Source organism: Phyllostomus hastatus, unplaced genomic scaffold (assembly GCF_019186645.2).
Source record: "Phyllostomus hastatus isolate PE091 unplaced genomic scaffold, TTU_PhHast_1.1 phas_scaffold_21, whole genome shotgun sequence".
Classification (NCBI taxonomy): Eukaryota; Metazoa; Chordata; class Mammalia; order Chiroptera; family Phyllostomidae; genus Phyllostomus; species Phyllostomus hastatus.
In genome coordinates this window covers 45,318,718-45,333,281 of record NW_025334017.1, presented here as the reverse complement: position 1 = coordinate 45,333,281, position 14,564 = coordinate 45,318,718, and the positions used below count along the sequence as shown (strand labels likewise).

Genomic DNA, 14,564 nt, shown 5'->3' with positions numbered 1-14,564 from the left:
TATAGAGTTGACAGGGGATTGATTAACTGAGCTAATGAATGGAAAGTATTAAGTTCCTGATATGTGGTAGGTTTTTCATACCTCATTACTACCCTTTCATTCATTTGCTGTTATTTCAAGTGCCTACTTACTACTGGCATAATACTGGGTATGGCCTTGTGAGAATCAGAGAAATGTAATTGTTTTTTCCCTTCATGAATCTTATAATACATTCATTCATTCAATAAGCAATGATCGAGTGTCCATTTTGTGTCAGACACCCTCGCAGGTGTTAGAGTTACAAACATGAATAAAATAAGCCGAGGCCCCAGCCTTCAAGTGGCTCACATTCTGGTGGAGAAGATCAGACATGTAATCACATACAGTGTATGTACAACACGGTAAGAAAAGCCACACCACAGGTATGTAGCATGAGTGTTCTCTCAGACCTAAAACGCATACATCGGATTAACCTGGGAGGAAGACCCTGCGCAGAGAATTCTGGGTAGGTGTGCATAGAAAATGTGACATGCATGAGGTTTCTGCAAGTTTTGAACATCCGTGGAGCAAAATTGTGCTTGTAAAAGTCACGGAAAACATGGCTGAAGAAAGTAGTTGAGAAGCCAGTGAAGAAGTTTGGTCTCTTTTCTGAGAAGGTGAGGGGCCATGATGACTTTCAAGCTGTTCGGGGTGGGTCAATTTTCTGCCTTTCGGGCAGTCCCTCTGGAGGCTGTGGTATGATGGAAGTCGGGCCGGACGGGCCCGAGAGGAGGTAAAAAGAACAATTGGGTTTTTGTTCAGATGAGAGAGAAGGAAGACTCACGCTAAGGCAGTGGCAGCGGAGGGTGGGGAACGGTTTCGGCTACACCATCATGCACGGGGAAGACGTTATGGGCCTCGGTGACTGGCAGGACGGAGCTGGGGAGAAGCTGAGGCTGACTCGTGCTACCGGGTGCTTGGCAGCACCCTTAACAGGATCAGGAACAAGGGGACTAGGCTTGGGGAGGACACGCACACGCACAGTGACTTATTTAGCCCATCAGAAGAGCAGTACGGCACACCAGTACACCGCTGGGCTTTGGATTACTGTGCCAGATTAGACAGAGGAGCAAACGCCGTCACTCCAGAGGAAGCCAGCACGGCTTGGTCTTTTCAACATTCCTCTTTATATAATTTTCCCCTTTTTCCAGGAGCAACCTCACTGATACATCTTGGAGTAATGTGCCTACTATCAGATGCCTTGGCATCTGAGAATCACTCATTCCAGGGCCCCAACAGCAGTTAAGAAGTGACTGCCTCTTCTTCCCTGCACCTCATACTCCTTGGGCTGCTCAGCACCTTGGGCTACCAACAAGGGCTTCTTTCACGGCAGGAGCATGACCGTGTAATTGCTGGTGCATTTTAAAGTAGTGGAGAACTCCCAACTTCCCCAAAAATCTTTGGTTCAGAAACTGTATGAACAAAGTAAAGTCTATTGCGAACAAGTTTATGTAATAGGCAGGGAGCCTATTGTTCAGGAGGGTTGTGGTACGGAGGAAGGTGCTGGAAATGCAAAGTGGAATGAACATGATTCCTCCCATTAAAGTTTTACGGTCTGATGGAGAAGGCAAATCAAGCCTTAAAGGGCTGCTGCGTTACACCACACAATGCTAGGGGAGCAAGGAAAGGGAACGACCAACCTATTCATGGATGTTCACGGCGGCTTTCCGTGGGTGACATGTGTATAAACCACAGAACACAAAGTCTACCAGAAGCTGCGTCCCAAGCAAGGTACATGCTAAGTGCTCTGGAAAGGGCTCTTTCACTCCAACTGAGTAGGTCCAGCAAGACTTTTTGGAAGAGGCTACGTGTTAGCTGGAACTTCAAAGGGTCAAATGAACAAATTCCTGAAAAAAAAAAAAAGTGGAAAACCTAAGGGCATGTTTGAAGAACGGGCTTTCCCAGGATCAGGTTTAGGTTTGGGGCTACAAGACACGGAGGGAGACAGACATGGAATACTCTGTAAAAGTTAACAGCAAATCTAGAGTTAAATTGTACCACAACATTCAAGAAATACCCAGAGGCAGCAAGTGATTAAGAGGTATGTTAGGGGCAGGAGCCGCATGCACAAGTCAGAGGAATGATGAGGTCACCCGTGCACCTGAATCCTAAGGTGCCTACAATCTCAAGGCCACAGGCTCCTTTTGGTCTGGAGAGGCGCTCTTGCCTGCCCAGCGGGCGCTGGATAAATGTTGGTTCACTGAGTTAATCTTTCCCCAGCTAGCTAGAAATGGTAGAGGACCTGGAGCTCCCTGTTCCTGTGTTTAAACTTTAACCAATAAACTGTAGTGGAAATGTAGGCGCCCCAGAGGAACTTAGGAAAGCACCATCCTCTCCCTTGCCCAGAAGCCAGCGAAGAAGCCAGACAATTGCCCTCCAAAAGTTGCACCAAGGCTGTGCAGCCCCGAGGCCCCGAGGCCCCGAGGCCCCGAGTTCTAGTTTTGTAGGAACGGAAGAGGGGTGGGGAAGGACCAAGAAAAGATCCACAGACAGCAAAGGGAGCCGGCTCACTAAGGTACTCCTGGAATGTTTTCCCTCCCCGAGGGACGGCCAGGTAGGGCAAAGAGTATGGCGCTTGGAGCCGGGGTCTCTGCCACGACCTGGCAGCGAACGAGTCACTTAATCTTTTCCATCTGTGTCCTGTGTCCCCATTTGTAGAAGAAGGTGGTTGTGGAGCCCACACCAAGTATGTAAGCTCTACCACGTGCCAAGTGAGACGTTTCCCACCTTCCGTTAACCCTCACAAGCACCGTGGGGGGTATTACTAACCCCCTTTAACTCAAGGCATTCGATTCAGAGCACTGAAGCAACACGTCCAAGGTCACCCTGCATGAGTGGCAGGGCGACACTGCAACATGAGGTGGACTCGCGGTCCCCGTTGGATATGGGTTAACCTCCCTAAACGAGGGTCTCGGGCTCCCATTCCTCAACTACCCGACCGGCACCCCCTCCTCCTCCCGAAGCTCCCGGGCAACCCACCCCCTCCACCCCCCAGTGTGCTGTGGAAGGGCTGTCGCTCAGACTCCAGAAATTTTTCACGCCACTCTGCCAGCGGAGCCCGACCCGCCCACGGCTCTTCCTCCCAGGATTGGTCGAATTCAGGGAGGCAACTACTAGGCCCAGAGAGCCTGCCACCCCCAATCCCTCCCAGCGCTCTGGGCGCACGCGCTCCGAGCGTGCGTGCGTGCGTGCGTGCGTGCGTGCGTGCAAAGGAGCACGTGAGGTCCCGGAACGTGCACAGGGGGAGGAGGCAGGAAATGGGAGGCGAGGGGCGGGGCTGCCGTTGCCATGACAGTGACGTCAGGCGTCGGGGAGCGAACCCGGCCCCTTCCCCACGCGCGCGCGCGCGCACACGGACATGCACACGCGCGCGCACCGCCGCTCTCCCTCCGACACACTGGAGGGAAAGGTCAAACTAAAGGCGAGGGAGCGGGGAGGCCGGAGGAGCTGCCGCTGCCGCGCGCCATGACGGACGCGGCCGAGTCAGCTTTCTCTCCGCCGACGCGGCCGAGCCGTTGCTCTCGTCGCGCCCCCCGCCCCCGCCCCCATGTCCGTTCTCCCCCTGTCCCCTACCCCCGGCGCTCGCGCGTCCACGCGTCCCCTCCCCCCGGCTCCTCAGGCGCGCGTCGGGCCTGGGGCGCGCGCCGGCCGGGAACGGGAGCGGGCGCCACAGGGTGGGGGCTGCGGCGGACGATCGGGCGGCCTCCCCGCGCGACCCCCGGCGCCCTCGGCGAGGGCCCGCCAGGTGAGTGCGGTTGGTGGGGAGAGGACGTCAGAGGACGAGGCGCCCGGCGAGCTCAGCCCCCTGCCCTACCCCTTCCGGGGGCGCTGACAGGCGCTCGGGACCCGGCCTCTTGGGGGCGTCGCGGGGTCATCCTGCCGCGGGGCCTTTTTTGGCGCCTCTGGCCCTTTGGGGTCGGGCCCCGGAGTGGTGGGGGTTTGGGGCAGGGGGCGTGCAGTCGCTGACCCGGAGTTGGCAGGGCCACCCGGGCGTGGGGACAGACGACGGGAGGCAGGTGGGCCCCTCTCTGGGGCTTGGTGAAGTGCAGGGAGGGGGCGAGGGGCGGAGGGGCCGGGCCAGGTGCGCGCCGGGGCCCGCAGGAAGCTCTCCAGAAATGTTTGTTGGGCAGTTGGGAGAAACTCTGCCCTCGGGACGAGGTGCCTTGCTTCTGCCCCAGCCAGCGAAAGTGGCGGATTTCAGCGAAACTCGGGGGCAGCAGGCAGGGCAGGGTGGGAGGGCGAGGGCCCGGGAAGACCCGTCTGGATGGGAACCGGAGCTGAACGGATCCGGCTAGGGCATGATGTGTGGACGTTGCCATGCCAGTGTTCGATGTCGGCTGCTCGTGGTTATTTTGGGACCAAAGGGTAAAAAAGTTACTCGGGAGAGAGAGGACTGCTTGAATGGTCAGAAGTCCTTCCCTGTTGATGCAGGAAATGGGTTAATCTTTCACACACACGCCCCCTCCCCCCCCATTGAATCTACACCCGGTGGACTTTAAAAATACTAAATACAAACTCTGAAGCCCCAAACAAGGTAATGTTTGTCTGATGAGTTTCAGGTGTCAGGCTCCGCGTTCCCTGGGAGAAAAACAGGAGGACAGCGAAGTACTTGATATGCTGTAGCAGTCGCCTTTTTGTAATGAGCTTTGGAGCCTATCAAAGCGGAGTGGAGCTCTAACAGCCAGGGTTAAATAATCACATTGACCCAGCGCCACCCACCAATCAGGAGCTTCCCTGGAAGTAACTGGGAAGACTGCTCGCAGCCCAGCACCCTGCTGATGGTGAAAAACCGGTGCTTCTGCTGATTGTTTTTCCTCTTTAATTTTCCACTGCTGTAGCGCACGCTACCTATTTACCAGACGTTGGGAGGAATGATCCCCGGTTAAACTGCTCTCCTCTGAGTCACTTTTAAATGATCAAGCACTAGTTCTCCCAGGTCTTTTTTCACAGGGAAAGTTACTTGGAAATTTCAAATAGAGTAGTTTCAAACGGATAAGGTTTTTGGATTTAGCTTAAACAGATTATACCAAGTGGGTCGCGTGTTTAAAATTTAAATCTCAGCCAAGAACATGTCTGGTCCGTGAAAGGTTCGGGGTTGTGACAGCGGAGGAAATGTCTGAAGGCGTCTGTGGGGAAGGATCAGGGAGCAGCCGGGACCCCCTTCCTGGAGAGTTGAACGTGAACCGGAGGATTCAGCACATGCAGATTCGTTCCTTACCTGGGAGCCTTTCTGACCTGTGTGTGTGGGGGGGGGACTGCTGTCATGAAGCATCTCTGGTTATTTGTCTCTTTCAAAAAGTTGTGTGTCCACAGAGAACCCTCATTTTGAAATTGAGTCGTGGTGGCACGCAGCCAGGACACCCAGGGCTCACAGTGCGAGGTGTGAGGGAGGGTTATGCAGGTCGGGGCCTTGTGAACCCTCTCTGCGCCCGCCGCAGTCTCTGTGCCTGGTTCTGGTCCGCGGTGCCCCTGTTGGCCGTTGGCCACACACGTCTGTAAGGGGCTCTGTCCCGGGGTACTCGAATGTTACAACCTGAAACATCCTTTCCCGTGATATGTTGATATATATTTATTTATGATTTTTCCCTTCCTTCTCTTTGTAGAGGAAACCCCAGAACCGGGCAAACCAGCACTTACTCAGCATATCCCCCTCCCGTAGGACTCATTGACCTTGGTGGCACCATGGAGGTCAGTGTTCATGAAGATAAAAGGTTCTTGCTTTCTGCCAAGTGATAGAGATACATGGGAAAGTGGTCTAAGATATGTATATTTTGATTTTTGAAAAAATAATTTTTAGTGGGCATTATTGTGATTACCAAAAATAGTTTATTGACTCCCTCTTGGGACTACTTTTACATTTCTGTTTTACGTGAAAAACATAATCACTCAATTTCTTTTTTTTTTTTTCAACTTTTCTAGTATTGCTTGTACACCCTACCACAGACGAACAGCTGGTTCTGGATGACGGTTTCAGAGTGTGGGAACCGGGCAGAAGGGCAGTGGCGCCGGGACGAAGTTAGCCCGGGAGAGCAGCAGCGCTGCCTTGAAGAAACCTGGTATTTACAAGGATAAGATTACACAATAAATTAAATAGTGGTTAGCTACGTTATTACGTGAGAATTCCGTATTTTACAAAGAGGGCTCACTGAAAGTTTCCTTCCAGTAAGTAATGCCTTTTTTATGATACTTATAAAATGTGATTTGACTTAACAAAAAAGCGGTTGGCACACAGCAATTTCGGAACATATTTTTGGCATATTGCATGATTTATTAATGTGTTTCTTGAATTATCTTTTTCCCAAAAGCGTTTGGGGGCAAAATTATAGTATTAATGGACTTCGTAAAAGCAAAGTTCTGTTACTTATGTGCGACCTATTAATGTTTTAACTGAATGGGAAAATTATCATCTGATTTGTGCTTTACCATTTAAGGAGTACATTGAAACCTAATTAAAATGCCAGAATTTTATGGCCAAGTTTGTCTGGAAACCCATCCGAGGTAGTTGAGTTACTGAGGTATCAAAAGCACCTTGTTACAAGATACTCTCGCTAGGATGGTGGTCCTGCAGCATAGGCCGGCAAGGGGCTGTGCCCAGACTACAGCAAATTTAAAGTAAATAGATTTGGTCCAAAGTCCACATGTAATGCAAACCATTACCTTGAATTTTCCTCTAGGTGCAGATTATTCTCCAGAATTAAAGGCTTGATTTTCCTGAGGTGCAGTTCTATTTGGGTCACTTGTGGAAGATTCTATTTTGATAAAAGAACAACTGCATACTCTTTAAACCTTCAGGGAGGCTTTTTATTTTTTTACTTCTTGTTAGTGCATTTGAGCTTATTTGGAATCACAAGAGATGTTGAATGAAATACCTGGGGAGTTTTCATTCTGAAGTCGTTCTGCTTTGGTGAGTGTGAGTTAACATGAGAACCTGCTAACAGGGCAGCTCAAACTTCGCTGGGATGAGGGAGAGAGGGAGGAACCAGACGCAGGCTTCATTGGGATAATTCATCAGGTGTGCCCTGCTCTGTGCTGTTCATGCCTGGCTTCCCCAGAGTGACAGCTCTCCTCCTCACTTTCAGAGGAGCTTCTTTTTTTTTTTTTAAGATTTTTGTTTATTTATTTATTTATTTTTAGGGGGGGGGGAGACAGACACCAGTGTGCGGTTGCTGGGGGTCATGGCCTGCAACCCAGGCATGTGCCCTGACTGGGAATCGAACCTGCGACACCTTGGTTTGCAGCCCACACTCAATCCAATGAGCTACGCCAGCCAGGGCTAGGAGCCGTATTCTTAAAGAAGGGATTGAAAAGACAAGAGCTAAACATACAGGTATGTGAGCATTCTACTATCTTTTGAGAAGTTTAATCATTTTTTGTTTTGTTTTATGCATTAGAAAGAAAGTGATTTCTGTGCTGACTGTGGACTGAGAGCCCAGCTCTAGGATAATGGGCACTGTTTTATCCGTGTATAACTGAATATTATAAAAATGGAAGGAACGGCTTGAATGATGCCACTGATGTTTTAGAACAGGCTCTTAGTTCCTGCGCTGAACAGATGAATAAGAATGAAGATTGATGGTGTGATATTAGAGAAGTATTTAATTTTTTTTTAAACCCCAAGGGACTGTCCCCAAGGATTGCTAATGTAGAGCGTGGTGAGGTAGATAAGTTCATTACTTAGGTTTATCATTAATGAGGATATGTAATTTAAAAAGTGTTCAAATACATGCAAAAAATAATAGTAATGATTAGACTGCATTTAAAAGGTATTTGTGCCTGGATCTGGGAGAAAAGAGGTACTGGTCAGAAATTTTCATCGGAATTGAAGGCTGAGTGATGGTCTGCGTGTCATTACTTAGCCCGCTGCTGCCCCTTCAAATGTCACTTCACGTTTCCGTCCCCAGTTTTCTTTCCTGGGAAACGCGGTCAGTAGTGCGACATGCATTGTGTGAGCTGGGTTCTGAAACAATGTTTGCTGGACTTCTTAAGCATAAAAATAATACTACCAAAGTGGGATTTTAAAATGTTTATACCTTGCATAATGTGAAGAAATTTGGGCAAAAGTTTTAAAAAGAAGAAAGGCTGAGTTCAGAATGTTAGTCACAGGTGATTGATTGTACATTGCATTTTCTTCATTCTCCTTAAAGGACTTTCTCTCACTGTTGCATATTTGTATTTTCCGTACTCCTGTTGTGCTGGTTTTAGTGTTGGGGCGTCTTACCTGTAGCATCAACATAAAGTTCAGAGTTATGGAACTTCTCTGTGTTTCCCCCCAGCTGCCCCCTCTGGGAGACTGTTTCAATTTCAGTGTCCCAGACTACACTGAATGTGGTCTAATCAGAAGTTATTCTAAATAGAAAGGTTATTGCAGTTTTCACAAACTAGAGGAAAATAAAAATATATCTTGAAATAGTTTTGAACATTTTTGTATTACTGTGTGGACAATTAAACATGGTGTGTATAATTCAGATTTTCTATTATTAACATTTAAGTTAACTTTATTTGGTGTATTGTTAAATTCAACATAATAATTGCATAGTCTCTTAATATATATTGATGGAATATTTTTCAGAAAACCTGCACTTAAATGGGCAAGAGATAGAAATTTTACTCTGAAACCTTCTAATTGAATATATAGTTAAATGTATATGGTTAAATGTTTGATATTGGGTATTGTTTTGATTGGTATTTTTATGTATGAGGATTTTTTGTGTGTTTTTATGGGATTGCTTTCAAGTATATATTTATAAACAGAAGCTTTCCTTTATAAAAAGTCCTTTGTGTGTAATGATTATTTGATAGTGCTCAGACTTTTATATTTGAAGTAAGTGGAAATGAATAATTTATTAAGCTGCTGTCCCAAGATGTGCTAATTTGGGTGGGACATGTGATACAATTTATTTTTCTACAATGTACAGTTATTTTTATCTCCCCCAAATTTATAGCAGAATAGTTGGCTATTTTTGCAAATTTAGGAGTGTAGACTATGCCCAGAAATGATCCATTGAATGCTAAGTGTTGAACTGAGTGTACAATATTATTTGGGATAGTGTTTTCCTTATAATGACATTTATATCGTTTCTGTTAAAGTACCATCTCTTGAGCATGCCTGTAAGTGAACATATTGTACACGTGGGTCAGACGATGTATGGAAGGACTAAATTTCCATCCTCTGCTCCTCTCCCCGCCTCCTCCCCTTCCTAGTCTGGCAGTAGTTGGCCCTCACACCCTGGCCGGGAGCCTCAGTGTGCGACGGGTGGCACCGGGTGGTTGTTGGCTGGTGTTTTCCGAGTGTGTGTTATCTGATGGAGAAAAGTGAGACTGTTCTGTAACTCTTACTCCGTGTTAAGCATTGCTTTGACAATTGGTTTTTAATTAATTTATTTGTAAAGGGGATGACACTTCAGAAATACTTGAGACCGTTGGAGTGGTTATGTTCCCCAAAAGTATCCGAGTGAGGAACGGGGAGGGTAAAGGCAGAGAGGACAGTAGGGTTGGGTCAGATGGTGTAAAGTAAATGCAGTTGTTTGCTATCCAACATTCAATTACTAAGCAGCTCTTCTGTAGGGTTGTAACCTTGCTGTCTCATTGGCACTTCTCATCGTGGAGTCCGGAGTATTAAGTTGTCGGGAACGGCAAACGCACACCTCCAGTTAGTTTTACGCATTGTTGCTGGGAACGGGCGAGATGGCTGCGCGAGGGGCGGGCGACCTCGCCGTGGTGGTCGTTTCCAGTGACCACGTTTAGAACTCCCAACATTGTAAGGTGGGGAAACGGGTACTCGGGCCATAGGTGGGGAAGGATTTTCATGTACAAAGTCGTTGTTAAGGAAATTCAGGTACACCAATCTTGAAAAAAATCACATCACACCAGTGACCGTCACAGCCTGTGTCTCGAACATTCCCTGGCCGTCTGTGTCTGACCGTAAGTTCTAACTCTCGGGTTAGAAGATGTGGTCACTTAAATTACAGTTTCACTCAAGAATGCAAAAGCTGCTGATGAGTCTTTACCTTCCTTTTTCTGTATTAAACATTTTGTCGTTAATTCCGAAGACCTAACCCTGTCTGCTTAGTTCTGAGTGTGGCTAGTCCTGTGAGTGAAGAGAAGCTGCCTTCCAGAGTGAACCCTTGCGCCTGGGAAGGTGGAGGCACATCAGGAGGGGTGTGAAGTGTGTACAGACGTGATTGTGGAGATATACAGTTTTTCTTTCTGAAGCGGTAGGTTTTTGGAAAAGAGTATTAGTATGAGAGAGACAAGAGAGACCGATGTGTTGTTCCACTTATTTACACATTCATTGCTTGCTTCTTGTATGTGCCTTGATCAGGAATTGAACCCGCAACCTTGACATTTAACAACTGATCATCCCAGCCAGGGCCTAAAGCAGTGGTTTTGAAATTGTTCTGTAAAGGCTTCTGGAGGAAGTCAAGCAGGTTCATTCCAATTTCAACCAGTCCAGTTTTACTGTGATCAACTTTAAGCCTGGAAGTTTGCATAAGATTTCATTCGAGTGCAGGGTTTCGTTGTTGAAAATAGAAAGCGTGGTAGCCACTGTTGGTGGCATATTTGATCTCATCGCTGTCCTGCTTAAATCCTTGCAGTGGCTGGGTATTTTTGTTACGGCCCTGGGACTTTGCTTATCTAGCTCCGGCTTCATTCTTCATCTCGTGTCGCCGTTTCCCTTGCTTTCCGTGCCCCTGCATTCTAGTTCTGCTTCAGCTGCTTGGTGTTCCCTCAGAGGAAAATGCCACTGCACCGTGCCTTTGCGCGAGGAACTGCCATCACTCGTGCCGTGCCAGGTGGAACTCGGTTCCCCGGGGACCGCGGTCACGGCTCCGTAAAAGCACTTCATTGTTTTGTAACTGCGCCCCTTGAGAGCCGAGACCATCTAACTGACCTTCATGTCCATACCACTTGGTGTCATTAAGTAGTCAAATGGCGGTGGAATAACTGCATTTAGAACTTGAGAAGTAGTAGCATTGCCTTAATGCACACTCTTTTGAATAAAACATCCCAGATCTAGCCTGTGCGAAGTATTTATAGTGACATGGTGTCAGGCATTATGCTAAGTGTGTGAAAGGCACTCGGTTACACTTACCATGAAGTATAATAACGCCAAACTGTATCGTACATGGAAAGATTAGATTAGGTTGCATTAGGTGCTGTTGGCTTAAATGAGGTGATGGATTGGACTCAGTCATCTGATCTTAAAAGCTGGTTGCGAAAGCATTTAATAATAGTTCTATAGTCTTGACTGCCCGTGAAAGAATTTCTTCGTATATGATTAAAGCTCACAGACTCAGACCTTCAGATGCCCACCCACGAAGGTGAAAGAGTGGGCCCTGGAGCTGTCCCGCGTGAATTCACATTCTTCCCCACCTGTCCCTAGCCGTTGATCCTGTGCAAGTTACTTACCATTCAGTGCCTCCTTTTCTTACCTGTAAAATAGGGGTGTTGATAGTACTACTTTAAATGGCTATGATGAAGGATATACATGAGTTAATGTACGTTGAGCACTTAAAAATGTCCAACACAGAGAAAACACACAGTACATGTTAGCTATAATTAATCTATAGTGGCTTCTTATTTAAACAAATGTTTATTGTGTGTCATTTCCATCAGATAGTTGCTTTAGGTACACAAGTACCTAATTTAAAAGAAAAATAACATTCGTATTTGGTTACTATATTCTAAAACTGGTAACTGTTTTTCGTCTCCTCGCTGGCTCCTTCCCCCACCCCCGGTGGAGCGCGGACTGTTTGGTCTGAGCGTGGACACGCGAGCTGTGGAGCTGGGTTCTCCTGACTCTGCAGCAGACCATTCTGTTCCCATGACCTTTGTGATTCCCAGTCGTGCCCACAGGAGAGGGGAGCGAGAGAAAAGTGGGGGGGGATCCAGTGACAAATTGAACAGCCTTCACCTATTCCAAATAAGCCCTAAATTTCCATGCCCTTTAGTAGCGAAAGGTGTTCAGCCTTTTTGCTCTTCACCGTTTCCTCCACCTTTTTTGGCTTGAGTAGATTTTTAAAAACCTGAATGAACATTCATTCTGGAAAGACACATACACATTTTCTTAAATAAGTCAGTGAACATGTTTTTTAAGCTCATATTTTATCTAAATACCTGCAGCGAGGGCAGTAAGTAGGGCGTTAGTGATTTATGTCAGTACAGGGAAATCCTGTTAAGTGTGCCCATTTAGGATGCAGAGAAACATTTAAGGGAAAAAAGAAATTTGTATCCCAAGACATTTTACAGAGAGTGGTTATAATTACAAATGAATAACACGTAATACCCCATACGTGTCCATAGCCTGCTTTGACTTTCTCCTGTGTGGCAATTAAAATACAGTGAGAAATTAGTGGGTAACTCTAAAAAATACTCCACTAAAGGAAGGATTTTAAAAAACAATTTTGAGTTTACTGTGCCCCTTGAGTGGTTTGAAGATGAGGGCCTCGGACGCAAGGGTGTGTCGGGCGTTTACGCACCACGAACCGCCTACTGGGGAGCCCGCGGTGCGCAGAGAAGGCCTGGGGGTGGAAGCTGGGAACGAGAGTGGGAAAGGGCTGGATTTTGAAGAGAGCTGGGAAACCAAGTAAGACATTAGCACAGGACCGTTTGTACGTGCCACCGTTTGTACATGCCAGGGGCACGTGGGTAATAGTCTGCCGTGGGAATGTGAACACTGACTCGAGTCGACCGATGTACTCGGGTTGTCTTGTAATTACATTGGTTAAATGTTAGCGAATGTTTGCTTGATTGCCATTGTAGGAGCTCATAAAATATTTTCTGCACCTCCTGGGAGATTATAGGAGTTAAGTCATACCAGGAAAAACAACCTCTAGAATAAATACAGTTTTGAGTAAGCCTGTTTCCTCTGTACAGATCAAGGCACTGTGTCCGCGTCCCTGTTTCATGTTATCGAGCTTGAAATTTCATTTCCCTTCAGCAGCATGACTCTGTTAGGCCAAGCAACTTCTTGTTTTACTTTTTAATTCAGTTCTTGTTTCTTGTTGTTGTTGTTGTTAGTAGTATTAATGTTATTAAACCAGAAAAGAGAGATGCTGGTTGGGCATTTTCAAGGTCTCAGAGATGTTTAGTTGTACGGAGGAGCGAGGGAGGCTTGTTCAGCTCACGGCCGTGCAGGCCCTCACCCAGCAGCGTCCCCACCGCGTTGTCTGCCATCCGCCCTTGTTGTTTTGGACGGTGTCCAGTTGTCAGAAATAACTTCTCTTCGAGCTGGGTCTGTTTCCCTAACGTCCACTTGCTGGGATGAGAAACGTATTCTTCTCACACACAGTGACTCTTACTGGAGTCCTGGCCAATGACTGTCAAATCCTGCTCAGGCCTTTCTGCCGCGCTGAGGAGAGAAAGCCCTGGTTCTCAAACTGTACACACAGGGCGTGCTTGACGGCCCCCTCTCGTCCGCATCAATCAACTCACGGCAGGGTCTGTTTGTCAGTGAGCCTCTTAAAACACGGTGGCCGGGACTGAACTGCCTCCGTCAGACGTGGTCGGGTGATTGCTGGGTACAATGAAGCTATTATCTGGCTACTGTACTTCTGCTAATGCTGCCTGAAATTTGCATTACGCGTTTTGGCAGCCACATTACCCTTTGATCACACTGAGCTTATGGTCAGCTAAAACCGTGTCTCTTTCATGTGAACCGCTTTGTCTGATCTTTGTTATTCTTCTCTTGCCAGTTGATGCTTTGAAAGGAATTGCAGGATATTATGTATTGCGTTACTATAAAAGTTTAAATGAATTTATCTTTATTAAATTTCATCCCATTGCACTATCCGCAGGTCTCGGCTAACATTTGCATAATATGGTAGAGTTTTCATGGAGCTTTCACAGATATTTTAATTTAATCTTTACAACAACCATCCAGGAGTCAAAAGAGAAAGATGACTTTCCACTGTCAGGAACTGGCAGACGTGATACTCTGGTTGCGGGTTTTTGGTTCCAGATCCCGCACTCATCCTGTCACTGGTCACTGTGTGAGCGCTGAGCCTGTCCCCTACTGTGCGGCCAGCACCACGCGGCCGGTGCACCCCGTGAGCAGGACGGGCGGCGGGCCCTGCCCTGGCATGTAAGTAATGGCCTCCGGTTACCGAGCCCCTTCTGCTGGGAAGGTGCTGTGGTGACCTGCAGTGTGGGTCGGAGCACTTGTGGCCCCTCTCTCCCAGGCCCTCCCTGTGGGGAACTGGACTTCCCATTCTGTTGGCTTCGGGTGTGGGCATTGGCTTTCCTCGACCAGTGACCGTGTTAGAGGAAGTGACACGTCCCACGTCTGAGCAGATGTTTTGAATTCCGTCTCATGGTTCTGCCTCTCCTACGACCAGCTGCTGCGGCTCGGGCCGGTCCCCGGACCGTGGAGCCCCGCGGAAGCCCACGCGTGGCAGGTGCTCCGTGGGAGTGAGCAGTGAGCGCCTGGGCTGTGGCCCCGTGGCACAGCGTAGCCGAGTCAGTGTGCGCCCTGACCACCCTGCAGGCGCTCCGCGGAGGCGGGGACTCGTCCTCCATCCCTCTGCCTCTTCTCCGGTTTACTGCAG

General features: G+C 47.9%; 1 long non-coding RNA gene across 1 annotated transcript; it reads left to right on the top strand.

Moving 5' to 3' along the window:
- Positions 1–3,435: 3,435 nt before the first annotated feature.
- Positions 3,436–6,679, top strand: LOC123833315. Its single transcript, XR_006788207.1, has 3 exons — positions 3,436–3,763; positions 5,622–5,706; positions 5,938–6,679. It is a non-coding gene; the product is annotated as an uncharacterized LOC123833315 (long non-coding RNA).
- Positions 6,680–14,564: the final 7,885 nt, after the last annotated feature.